Source organism: Astatotilapia calliptera, chromosome 3, assembly GCF_900246225.1.
Source record: "Astatotilapia calliptera chromosome 3, fAstCal1.2, whole genome shotgun sequence".
Lineage (NCBI taxonomy): Eukaryota > Metazoa > Chordata > Actinopteri > Cichliformes > Cichlidae > Astatotilapia > Astatotilapia calliptera.
Window position 1 is genome coordinate 41,005,297 of NC_039304.1, and position 13,316 is coordinate 41,018,612.

General features: G+C 40.6%; 2 long non-coding RNA genes across 2 annotated transcripts; both read left to right on the forward strand.

Moving 5' to 3' along the window:
• Positions 1–931: 931 nt before the first annotated feature.
• Positions 932–7,133, forward strand: LOC113019565 (uncharacterized). The gene is made up of 4 exons (XR_003272050.1): positions 932–1,573; positions 5,219–5,355; positions 5,794–5,829; positions 7,111–7,133. It is a non-coding gene; the product is annotated as an uncharacterized LOC113019565 (long non-coding RNA).
• A 1,396-nt stretch (positions 7,134–8,529) lies between these two features.
• Positions 8,530–12,271, forward strand: LOC113013396 (uncharacterized). The gene is made up of 4 exons (XR_003270822.1): positions 8,530–8,622; positions 10,165–10,248; positions 11,382–11,474; positions 12,039–12,271. It is a non-coding gene; the product is annotated as an uncharacterized LOC113013396 (long non-coding RNA).
• Positions 12,272–13,316: the final 1,045 nt, after the last annotated feature.

Sequence of the window (13,316 nt, forward strand, 5' to 3'; positions counted from 1 at the left end):
CTGAGACTGAAGAAGTCACTTGGATGAGTGACGAAACGTTTCTCCCACAAAACGCTACGTCCAGATGAACAGAATCAACTTTTGGAGATTTCAAAGGCAACATCAAATTGCACTGATATGAACAACATCTATAAACCTATATGTCTGGAAGCTACATTGCTAAATACAATAACATGCGATTGTTTTGTAACACATTAGGTCATTTTCTGGTTTCATGCAGAAAGATAAATATGCTAACGATATGACAACTTAAAACTACTGGTATAAAGATTTCTGTGTTGTTCTACTTGCAACAAATATGAATGTTGGGTCTGTGTTTCCACAAGCCTCGCTAATTCTAGAGACGTATTCATCATGAAGAAAACAAGACAGTCGATCGATCGATCACTTGCGCTAGGGAGGCCTGTGTCCACCACGAAAATGACCTCGGCGATGACCTCCCTTGCTGCCTTTTTATTGAGAGACAAAACATCAGAACAAAGCCACGCCCACATGGTTCTAAGGCAAGGCATTGTATGTATATGTGTGAACTTCTGTAAGACTGTGTGTGTGTGTGTGTGTGTGAGACCTCCTGCTGACCAAAGGGTCGTAAACGCAGGAAGCTTACATGAAAAGAAGCAGATCTTCCAGATAGTTTGTATCTGCAATAAAACATTACAGCCCCCCACCTAGAACCTGGAGAATCTGGGGGGAAGGACAGTGGAATTTCTTTCATCAGAGTTGGCAAGCGTAGAAATGACAACATTTAACAATTCACTCTAACAATGCATCAAAAGGATTTATCCATCAGAGGGAGAAAAAAAAAACAAAAACTAAAAAACCAGAACAAAAGCAGCAAGACGTGACTGACTGATTACAGTATCTTATCATAATCTAGCTACAGTCACGCTAGTTAAAATGAAAAATGAAACCAGCCTTTAAAGGTGTGCTGTGAGTTTAGGGCTTTATATTTGAATCGCATTCCACGATGACCTCGACCATCTTAGATATTATTGTAAAACTATGGTATTATTGTATTGTTGTTGTAAACCGTGCTGTAAAGACACCTTGTTACTAATTAGGCAATGTTTTCTATGACAAACGTAACTCCAGTTTTCTGAAGTAATGGGCTATGGTAGTCATTAACAGCAGATCCTTTGATCCTCGGCCTATCCTTGTGTCAGGCTGAATCCTATCCATTTGTGTGTGTCTAGTAATACATTTCAAAATGAGCTGTCTTAAAAGTGCAACTGCACATTATCATTTTAGCTGTATTCCAGTTACGGAGTCATTTCCAGACCATTATGGAAAAAGCTGTGAGATCTCCTTATTATTCACAGATACATTAGCTATATATGAACTGTCTTCCTCTTGTCACCCCCGCTAGGAGCAGACGCTAACTGTGCGCTGCAAGAGGGTCCATGCTCACAGGTGCTGCTGATAAGGAGCCAATCAGACACCCGATTGTCAGCACGTGGAGTACCAGAATCTTAAAACTAGATTCAAAAGAAGAATAGTCTGTTTGGCGCTGCGAGAGAAGATTTGGCAAGTTTTTGAATGGGTGTAAACCAGATACTTAACTCTGCTGCTCTGGGTTAGGGCGTGTTATTTATTTGCTTTGTAAATGCAATGTTTACTGTTTCCTGTCTTTTTCTTCCCTTTCAGTTCCAGTAAGATAGAGGCGGGGGAACTCCAGGCCTCAAAGGTGGCCTTGAGGTTTTAGATGTGTCCTTGATCCAGCACAGCTAATTTAAATGACTGAATTACCTCCTCAACATGTCTTGAAGTTCTCCAGAGGCCTGGTAATGAACTAATCATTTGATTCAGGTCTATTGACCCAGGGTGAGATCTAGAACCTGCAGGACTCTGGCCCTTAAGGCTTGGAGTTCCCCACCGCTGCAGTAAGACATCAATAACCGATGTTTTAGATGTGCAAAAGATCAAATATGGACAATATATAAGTATTGGTGGTGCTGAGGTGGGTGGTAGGCGATGGAAGCATGCAGTCCAAATTAATCTCTGCTTAGAGCCACTCAACACCTCGTGCTGGTGTTCCAGGTAAACTGGTTCTTATATTAACTGGTTAGATTTGTTTACTTATTCGACTCTCAGTGTTCTAGATGTTGGATCTGCAGATTTATCATTTTCACTGAGTGTTCATCTGTCTGTCAGTGGCTTATGTGGTTTGACAAGATTAAAGACCTCTGCAAAAAAAACAAAAACAATCTCCAGCTCCTAGAAATTAGCATCAATATTATCTCCCGACAACAATGAAATTATTTTAATTAAAAAATAATAATAAACTTTAGACGAGCCAGTGTTTTCTCACGACACCATCGATCAGCTCAATAGACCTTTGAGTTTACCTGCATATATCCTGTTGACCTGTCAGCTGTTTAACATCTGCTGATTTAGGAAACACGCCCAAGTTAACCAGTGATAACAGTCAAAGTTTAATGTAATCAGCTGCTGCTCGATATAACATGATGTCATCGTAATATTCTGCACAAGATAAGCAAACCAGCAGGGTGTAAAAGAGGAGCGATGTACACCGAGATGACTACAGAGCACTTTATAAGCAAATCTGTTGCTTTAATGAGAATCTGGGCTGTTCGCTTTTGAAATAAACAGATTTCCTGGCACGCATCTATCCGATTGGTACCTCAGTATATATTATTATTATATATATATAAACTATATAGTTTTGCCACCATTTGCTTAAATGCAAAAAACATCATCCTCTCAAAGTGGAAAAAAACCAGTTAAGCTGGAACACCGGCTCTGATTATAACAAATGGACTGGAAACGCCTTTCATTTACTTAACAATATTCATGCCTGCAGCCAATGAATTCAATCTCACTCGCCCATCACTTCAAACTCTTTTCTTTGATGCAACATTCTGCCCATATCAAGTAAAGAAAACGCAGTTTCGCTTTTGTTTCACTGCAAATCTGCAGATTTAAAGAGCAGCAGTGAATCTCAAAGATATGTTTATCATCTCGCTCGCATTTGATTTTATTTACCATCAGCCGGGCCACAGTTACGATTTTCAGGTGGCTGCTCGCTGCAAACACGCTGCTATTGATGTTTACATTTAAACAACTGTTAAAAAAAAAAAAAACTTCCCTAAAAATCGTGAGTCACAGCGTTTGGCAGACTGCCAACTCCTCCGCTTGTTTGGCACTCACCTTGTGATGCCGCTGTCTCGAAAGTCAGAAGAAGAAGAAGAAGAATGTGAGACATTTCTGCAGAACAACTCACAACCGACCACCCTGAAGTTGCTGGAAACTGGATGTGTGTACATTTGTTTTGCCAAGGAGTCAAAGGCGGTCTGCTGCGTTTAGGACACGCCCCCAGTCTTACGTTTTACACAGTCTTTACAATATCTCTGTGCGACGGTGATCACTGGTTTTTTTGTCTGTTTTTTTTTAATTTGTGTGTTTGTTTGTTGCCGTTTTTGTACAGTGGGAATTTAAAATCACTCCATACATCAGTTACATCTAACTATAAAACCTGTGCTGATCTATTGTATGTCTAACGTCTCACTGTAGCGGACTGCAGTGTTATTCATCATTTGGTCGAACTCGCAGCGCGCACACTGTAAGGTTCACGGAGACGTGGGCTGGAAAGCTGCATCAGCCGTCTCAGCGGGGTTTAGCTCTGAAGCTGCACACACTGTTTATCTCGCCTTAGATCACACGCTAGTGGCAGGGCGTGGAGCTGTTTGTTTACTGAGGATTCCAACCACAAAAACATATTGCAGTCTATGCTGTTAACCTCAACCATCTCTGCTCGCCTGCTCATCGTCACTACCCCGGCATATCCTCCTACACACCGCAGCACTGCCCTGATCTCTCTCCCCTGTTTGAGTAGCCTAGAGGAAGTGAGATAATCCATGAAGTGTTTATATTGTTTATTATATATTAATTTTGCTTTTGTTTTGTTTTTTGTTTCTATTGTTCTACTATAGATGCTGGAGAAATGATATTTGGTTTCAACCTGTGTATTTCTGTAAATGTGAAATGACTGACTGCCCTCTAGTGTCCGTCAGCGGTCACTGCAGGTTTAATTCTTACTCATAATGATCGAAATGTTTAACTAACACTGCGCAAGATGAACTAACCTGTAATAAACTGTCTTCAGCAGCAGTTTTACAACCAGGAAACTCAAAAGCTGTCGAAATGCCTCTGAGACTCTGCACGTTGATGCATTCAGGGACATCAAGGGAAAAGCGCTTATTCTAACCCAGGATACACGAAGACGTCAGAGGACGCTTGCTTTCTAAGTGCTCACGTTTAAAAGGCTTCATTTAACAACAAGCTGTTCCACATGTGTGCGGGTAGAGAAAGAAAAGGGACTGAAAAGTTGTCGAATCGAAGAATGACATGAACTCACCTGATCACCGTCTTTGGCTTCCTGAGGTAAAACTGCCCCCCTTTGCATTCATGTGTGCGGACGACCGTCACACGGACGTCCATGAGGGAGAAAAGGAATGAAAAGCAAAACACTGCGTTTAAATCCTCCCAGTCTCCCAATTCTCGCTGAGTGACAGCAGGGCTGTCACTGGTTTCGATCAGGTGGCACTTTGAATGAAGCATGGCTGCAGCACAGCAGCGCATGTCCGTCACTTTTCTTCCGCATCGCTTTTTTTTTCAAGTTAACTTTATTAACACACTGACATGTTCAACAAGTTAAATCCCAAAAGGGCATCTTGTAGTTTGCGTGTAACAGTGCACCAGCGAGTAAAAAAAAATCTCTCCATGTGCGTGAAATACACACTAGCGTTAAGAATTTGCTCAACAACACAGACAAATTTCCATTTACACAAGAAAGATATAAAGATATATAAAGTCTACTCTCACAGCTGTCATTTCTGTGTTGTTTGTGTAGCAAAGCTGCATTTCTGTGCATGAGAAGTTAATCAAATACCTGAAAGTTTAAATTTTGTTATATGGTGCAAATCATATACAGACCAGAATAACAGCTTACATAAATGTCCTACATTTTACATGTTGAGGTTGGTTCATTCAGGTCATGATAATTTCCTCAAAGACTAAGCGACAAACACTAAAACAAATTTTATGAAGGTTTAAAACTAATAATATTCAGGTGCCCACAGCTTTGACATGTTTCATTCTTTCCCGTTCATCGCTTTAATAAACTCTGTGATTCATATTTCAGCTTCAAACCTGAAACTTACAGGACTTTCCTTTTTTCTTTCTGTCTTTTTTTTCGTAGAACTGCTTCAGAGAAACCACAGGGCCTCTAAACTGCGCTGCCGAGAGGAAGGAGGAGGGTTCAAGTGCTTCTGTGAAACAAGAAGATCTCAGATCTGTGTGGCACGATGGGACAAACATGTCTTCTGTGGCCGCTCTGTAAGTACCACATGCTGCCTGTAAATCTTATTGCGTGACTTGAAGCTGTTCTGCTGAGAGTGGCAGCGAGACACTTAATACTCAATAACTGTGATAATGACCTCGAGATAAATGGGCAAGAGACGAGACTACAAAGAGGAAGATGCAACTTTTAGGGTTGTCTAAGAAGGTTTAAGTAGAAGTGTGCACATCAGCTCTTTCTATCCAGCTGCTTTACATCTGTAACAGGAGGTTATAACATTTTACTTTTTAAACGTCATTAAAAATGTGATTTTGCACATAAACCACTGCAGTTTGAAACTGTATCCTCACCTCCTCCTACACGGCATGTCCTGTTTAAAGAAGTCGTTTTGAGTTCATCGCTTGGAAATTAATTTGTGGTCACCGTTCTGCTGCTCCTATAAACAGATGTTGGTATCTGTTGTGCTTCGTTTTCAGGCCTGATGTCGCTGCTCTGCTGCACAACTAACCAAGGTGAGGGACAACCTGCTTTATTACCAACTAACACTTTTTATAAAAAATAAAAGAGTGTAAAAACAACTTGGAGCTGTGCTGAATGTGACAAAAGTAGAGACAGAATAGAAACTGGTTAGGCTCAGATGGACCAGCTGAGTCAGAGCAGCTTTAATGCACGGTTGGTGAAGTGAAACTCTGTGTGGTAAAATTCAGTCAAACATTTAATAAAATGTCTTGATTCAGTTTAATATTTGAATAAAAATCCCGCTGATTGTATTTTTAATGATATTATAAAAGCTCAGCCTTCTGGTTTCAAATAGTGTCAGCTAGATACCAAGACGTGAGCAGAAGCAGCTCCTGACACGGAAGTCGATACATTTCTTGTCAACGATATTACTATAAGAGTCCAGTGAACAAGCTCCGTGCACTTTTGAGGCCTTATTAGTAAAAAAAAAAAAAAAAGAGGGTGAATGTAAAAAGGTTAGTATCTTCATGTTGTCTTCAGAGTGACCTGTAAATCTTAGTTAAAGTGATCGGATGTGCTTTTAACATAGACTGAGAGAAAATCCAGTCACATACATGTTCAGCTCTCACCAGACTGTCTACCTAAAAATATTAAAAATCCGTTTTTGCAGTTCGGTATCTTTTTTCCCATCAAACATGCTCAAAATTTCAAATTGAATTGAGTCTTTTTTCTGCTGTTGGTTGTGTATGATGAGGTTTATCCCTTATATTTAAATGTGTGAGCAAAAAAGCCCCACAGTGCTGCTCACACCTATTTGAGGGGGAAGAAGGTTGGTGTTGAGTGAGAGGAGCTAAAACATTTTGCTTCAGAGAGACGATGAACTAAGAGGCACATAGGACACTTATGTAAAACCCACAGTGTTTGATCACTACATGAACATCTGCACAGCTGGTTAGTTCAACCTGTCAGCCATCAGGATTCTGTCTAAGTAAACCGAACAGCAGCACTCACAGAAAAACGTTTACTGAGTAGAGCTGTTCTGTTTATTGTTGTATTACTGTATTGCACCAGATTTAGGATTTGGAATTTAATAAACTGTTACGTTATATTTTGTTTAACAAGATCTACCTGCCAGTGACTTTTAACATCTACTAGTGTATCAGGATGGAGATGAGATTCATCAGGGTGATTTGTGACAGAAGGATAGCAGCAAGATTGAAAGGGAGGGCTTATGGCATCTGATCAACAAGCTGTTTCAGAAGCTGTACTTGTGGATCCTCTTTTATGCTCTCTATGTGAGAAAATATATAAATAATTGTTTGTTTTTCTCTCAGTTCATTTAAGTGTGAGTCCCAGCAGCTCTCAGTTCTTTGAATATGACTCTGTGACTCTGAGCTGTGAGGAGGACAACAGCTCTGCTGGATGGACTCTGAGGAGAAACACAAGCAGAGACATCAGAACTGAGTGTGACAAGTGGGGAAAACCAGCTGGTTCTTCCTGTATCTTCAATGCCATTGCCACCTTGGACAGTGGAGTTTACTGGTGTGAGTCCAGAGAGGGTCCCATCAGTAACATGGTTAACCTGACAGTCACTGGTAAGCTGAGTGTGTGGAGTTAGTGTTGATGAAGCTGTGTGTAAATGGATGAAATGCTGTAGTTTGTCTCTGTGCTCAGATAAATCAGTGATCCTGCAGAGTCCTGTCCTCCCTGTGATGGAGGGAGATGACGTCACTCTGCTCTGTGAAACAAAGACCACTCCCTCCAACCTCCCAGCTGCTTTCTATAAAGATGGCTCCCTCATCAGGGAGGAGCCTACAGGTCACATGACCATCCAGCATGTTTCCAGGTCTGATGAAGGCCTCTACAAGTGTGACATCAGCGCTCATGGAGAGTCTCCATCCAGCTGGATCACTGTCACAGGTGAGGCTTCTGTTTATTTTACAGATTTTAGACCAAAAGCAACTCAAAGTGACCACAAAGATCCCTTTTTCTCTTTAATTCCAGGGTCTTCCACCTCTCCTCCTCCATCAGCTTCCACTGCCTCTTTCTCCTCCTCGTTTTCCTCTACTCCTCCTTCTCAGCGCTCCTCTCCTCCTCTCTCTGTGATGGTGTCTATTCCCTCCATATTTGGGCTGCTGCTGGTTGTGCTGGTTGTACTGGTGAGACGCTGTGTTCGGAGGAAAGCTGAAGGTGAGACACACATTCTGCTCACACTTAATGTGAACATGTTAAATAGTTTAAAGGAAAAAACTGTAATCAAATATCTCTAAGTTTGGCCAGTCACTAATCTGAGTGGATAAGCAGCACTGGAGACCAAACACATGTAGGTGTGATTATGAGGTGAACTGTTCCTTTAAAAATGGTCACATGGTGCACAGGATGTGTTAATTTCACATTATTATATTTGTGAGTTGTTGAGCCATAGACCTTCACATTTTTAAGTAAATTCTAAAAGTCCATTTTAAGCTACTATAATTTATGATAATCATCATATTTGAAATATATCCTTATATTTTAATATTTATGATTAGTTTGTGTTTTCAGACTTTGTGGTCAAAGAGACTCGATGAGAGCAGAAGCTTTGCTGCCATCCAGCTATCTGACTGTAAAAAAAGAGACATTTTTTTCAGCGTTCAGAAAGATTTTTGAAAGAGTTACTGTTTTATTTCAGCTTCATTAAAAACACAATGCTTTATACATATTAACATGCCGAAGCAGCAGTAATGGTTGTATTATCAGAGGGAAATCTTTGGTATTTGCAGAGAGAGATCCTGCAGCTGCTGCCTCCTACTCATCAGTGAAAAGAACAGCAGCAAACCACCGAAAGGAATCAAACAGCAAACGAGGTACGCAAAGTTTCCTGTTATATAATCTCAGAAGTCTTTGATGTTCCTCTGATGGTTCCACAACAGGGTCTGCCCAGCTCGTGCTTGGGGTTTTTACAACATGTGTGTTGGCCCAAACACCCATGTTTGATTAGGTAGCATGTTAATACTGTCAGTACTTTCAAAGCTTCACTTTACGACCAAATACCCGTGTGTTTGAACTGCACATCAGCATGCTGAAGAAGAAGGAGAAGCTCTGCTGCTGTCCAGTTTCAGTTTCTCACCCCTGGACTGAGAGAAAGAAACACCTCGATTTTTTTTATTTCGGTTTTACTGCTCATGTTAAACATCATTAGCTCTTTTCTATATTTTACACACCATCCACCAAACGGTTGCAGTGATTTTCAGATCTCATAACTTTATATTTTTCACAATCAGAATACTTCATTAATCCCTAATAAAATAATAAAATGTTCCGTTCACAACAGAACAAAGAAAACAATGTGTAAACTGAAAATATGTACTTTTAAAAGAAAACAAAAGTCTTTTTACATTTGAATAAAGTTGGCCAGGGTCATGTCAAACAAAAACAACAGTCTGTAAACATGCGGGAACTGAGGACTGGTGCTGCTGGACTTTTAGGAGAGCAATGTGGTCTCATTCTTGTCCCATAGAGGATTCCAGCTGCTCAAAGTCCTGCAAGAAGGACAATTCACCACTTGGACTCTTCTACTACAAATTCACACTGTCGTAATAGATGCAGTATGCAGTTTGGCATCGTCTTGCTGAAATATGCTGAGCCTTTCCTGAAAAATACATCTGCATACATTTTTCAACACTGACTTTTGCCGTTCCACATGTGCAAGCTGCCGATTACATACAAACATCCCCACACGATCAGAGAGACAGACTTTCCAGCAGAGGTCTGATATGAAGCCCAGTGCTCCCTCTCCTTCACAGACAGTACATTTTTGCAGTGCTCCTGAGCCCGTGCAGTGATTTCCATGAAAGAGTCGAGTTTGTGCTGTCTGAATGCTCAAAACAGGGATCTCAAGTAGCACTGAGGGCCCTGCGCACAGAGATTCCTTCAGATTCTCTGAATTTGTTGGTGATATTCTGCACTGTAGATGATGAGATGTCCAAAGGTTTTGGTAATTTTATGTGGAGAAACTTGTCATGTTGAGAAATTGCTTGACGATTTGTAGCCGCAGTTTGTTGCAGATCAGTGGTCTTCATTTCTGAGAAGCTCTTTTTATACCCAGTCATGTACCTGACCTCCTGCCAGTTAACCTGATTAGATGCAGCATTGTTCTCCAGCTGTTTCTTTTTTACTTTCCCAGCCTTTTGTTGACCCGTCCCAACCTTTTCATAAAACATTAAAATGAGTCTTTTTCAGCATTTCAAATGTTTTCTGTGCTTCATTGTGAATAAAATAGGTGGTTAAGAGATTTCACACAGTGTCAACATGTTTCTGGATTTCAGCTGTATTAATATTCCAAATGCTGAAGCAGCAGCAGCAGTACCAGTCCTGTTGTTTATGGAAAGTCTGACTTTGTTTTACAGAGCAAGATCCTGCACCAGATGCCACCTACTCCTTAGTGGAAAGAACAACAGCAAACAGCCAGTATGAGTCAAATGTGACCAGAGGTATGAAACGTTTCCTGTTACACAGTCTCTAAACTCGTCGATGATCCTCTGACATTTCCTCAGGATGTTTAAACGTGTGTTGGATGCACTGTGATGAAATCTACTTCAGACAGCAGTGATTCATTAAAGATCGTGCACTGCAGAAATGTTGAAATGCTCTCTCTTTGTGATGTGCTGTCATCAAATGTTTAAGTGATTTATTTGCACTCTTTAGTTTTTTCCCCCAGGTTTTAATAACGCGTGGGGTCATTCGTAGCCAGGTTTTAGTAGTTGAGCTTTTCCTAAGCTGCTTCTTTGCTTGACACAGGCCAATAATTTGACCCGTCTGAAACACAGCAACATCATATCCTCTGACATGTTTAAGAAATGAGAAGCTCCTCTGATGCTTTCCTCAGTTAAATAACCTGCTGCTAAAATAATAATAGTAATAATAACATTATACCTTGTAATAACAAGCTTTTATTTCTCAGTCCTCCTTTAATAAGGCAGAAAGTGCTGCTGGAGGAAGTAGCTGTGTGTCTCTCACTAAGAATTAAAAAACCTCCTTAAACAGAACAAAGTGAAGTTCAGGCCGTCCAGCATCCACAGCTGAATCCTTTGTTGGGAACTAAAGCTGGTTCCCTGTAATGATGTTAATAAACCACATTAACACACTAAGCTCATCATGTCACCATCCTTTTTATTAAACACAGCCAAAGTTTGTCCATTGGACTTTCACAGAGAGCCAAACCCATTTTGTTTGTGATGTATCGACAACCCAAGTTAAACGTTATAATGATGCGTTGCTAAATGGTAAACACGGTCAGATCAACGTAAAAAAACAGATCAAAACCAAAATGTTTAGTGTTTTTCTTTGAAATTGGTTTTGCAAAATATTTTAATGCATCATGTAAAAGTGAAACATGTTTCTGAGTGAGTTGGGGAGCTTTGTGGCCATTGAGCTTCCTGTTTTATTAACTAACACAGTCTGTAAACATGTGGGAACCTTAGCTGAGGTGTAAAAGCAGCTTTCGGTGAAACACCAGACACGCTGCATCCTCCTGCTTGCAGGTCTAATTTATGAAAAGTCCAAATTTTTCTCACCCTCAAACAACAGTTGTGTATCAGTCACGTGACTCTGTCTTGTCTTGCAGAGAGCGATCCCGCTGCAGTTTATTCTTTACTGTATGGAACAGCTGATGTCAGCTATGCACAGATCGCCATCAGGACAAACAGCAGTCACAGAGGTACAGCTGCTCCTCTTTCATGTTCGCTGCACGAACTCCTCTGCAGGAAAGTTTAGCAAAAGAGTAGCAGCACACACTGTGAAAATCACTGTGGTCACATGAATGTGGTTATTAGCTCTGGGAGGAGGATAAATTATAACATTAGAAAAATATGAAGAGGTTAAACACATGAGACACACAGCTGTGGCAGACAAACCCTAGTTTGTGTGATGAAGACAGTACATTCTGTAACTATAGTAAGAAAACATGTTGTATAAATGTGAAGGTGGTGTAAATAACTCTGAGATGTCAGGAGACGAGGAAATAAAAGGTGAATTTGTAAGTTAGCAAAGTTATCACATCATTCATACACAAAAGGCCTGAATACAACTACAAATGCATGTTTATAATTTAAATATTGGTCATTATATTCGTGAGATTCAGGTGTTCATACAGTGTATAAGACAGATTTAGTTTTATTCTTTCACCTGCAGTGTTAAACTCCTCCTGCTCACATCAGCTCCTCTGTGATAAACTGAGCCGGTGCAGGACTGAACCTTCTGTAATCTGTGTGTTTGTCTTCAGACTTTGCAAAAGACTCAGCCGTCATCTACTCCTCACTGAAGCAGAGCCACACACCTTCACCACAGTTTAACTAGTGTGACCAGTGAAGTCTAGCTGGCTGCCGAACACAACCCTGCTCCCCTCTCTATATTATTTATTATTTATTTAATCTTGTGTGTGTTTACAGTCGTACAGCTGCACTGGACCAGTTTGAATGTAGAGCTCAGGATGAAGTGGAAAGTTTATGTTTGTCTTTAATAAAAGATTTTAAAGATAAAGCAGTTTTCTGGTCACTGAACACACCTGTGCAACACCAGAGATTTAAAGAGGAGACTGATTTCTGCCCTGAAGCAGGTGGTGTCAGAGGAGGATGTAGCTAGGCACCATCACATGTAGTTTATAGGATGACTTCAGACATCAAGAAGAAGAAGTGAGTGAAGGCAGAGGCAAGGATCACATGGTCGAAGTTGAAGAAGGAAGATTGTTTCTAAAATATTAATAACTTAGCATAGATTTATGAAAAATAGCTACTGAGCAGGTAAAGATTGCTTGTCACACTGCAGTCTGCAACAGAAGTCAGTATTAACTTTTTATAATCTTTTGGAACATAAAAACTGAAAAAGCATCAAACATGCAGCATTTAAAAACTGTTACTGTTATATAACTATTATATTTTCCATCGTAATTTGAAGAGTATTTGCATTCATATATGAATTTATGTTTGATTAGTCAACCAAGGGAGGAAAAATAGTGTGGTAGTCACCACCATCACCTCACAGGAACAAGGTTTGAATCCAGTCTTTCTGTGTGGAGTTGCATTTTCATGCCTCAAACTAGCTGGTAGCTGGACTTTTGGAGGAAGCCGGAGCTTCTTCCAAAAGTCCAGTGACATACAGTTAGTAGGGTTAGATTAACTGGTGGTTCTAAATTGCCCATAAGAGTGAATGTGAGTGTGAAAGGTTGTCTTTTTGTGTTAGTCCTGTGACAGACGGGGCTAAAATGCAGGTAACCTGTCCACCTCTGTGCCCCACCTCTCCCTCTATGACTGCAGGATAAGTGTCAAAATGTGTGCAGCCTGCAGAACACTGACTCTCCGTTCCTGTGTGATCTCTTTTCTGATGATGTAGCTTTTTCTTTCGGACTCTGTATTTACAGTTTTGTGCCATTAAAGCTCAGAGTGGAAGCCACTGTGGGCCAAACTGAAGCCCCTGTGCTGCCACCTAGTGGCTATATTTATACCACACTCTGATGCTAAAGTTTGACTCACACTTGCACATCTCAAGGTGAAGAGGAGACCTG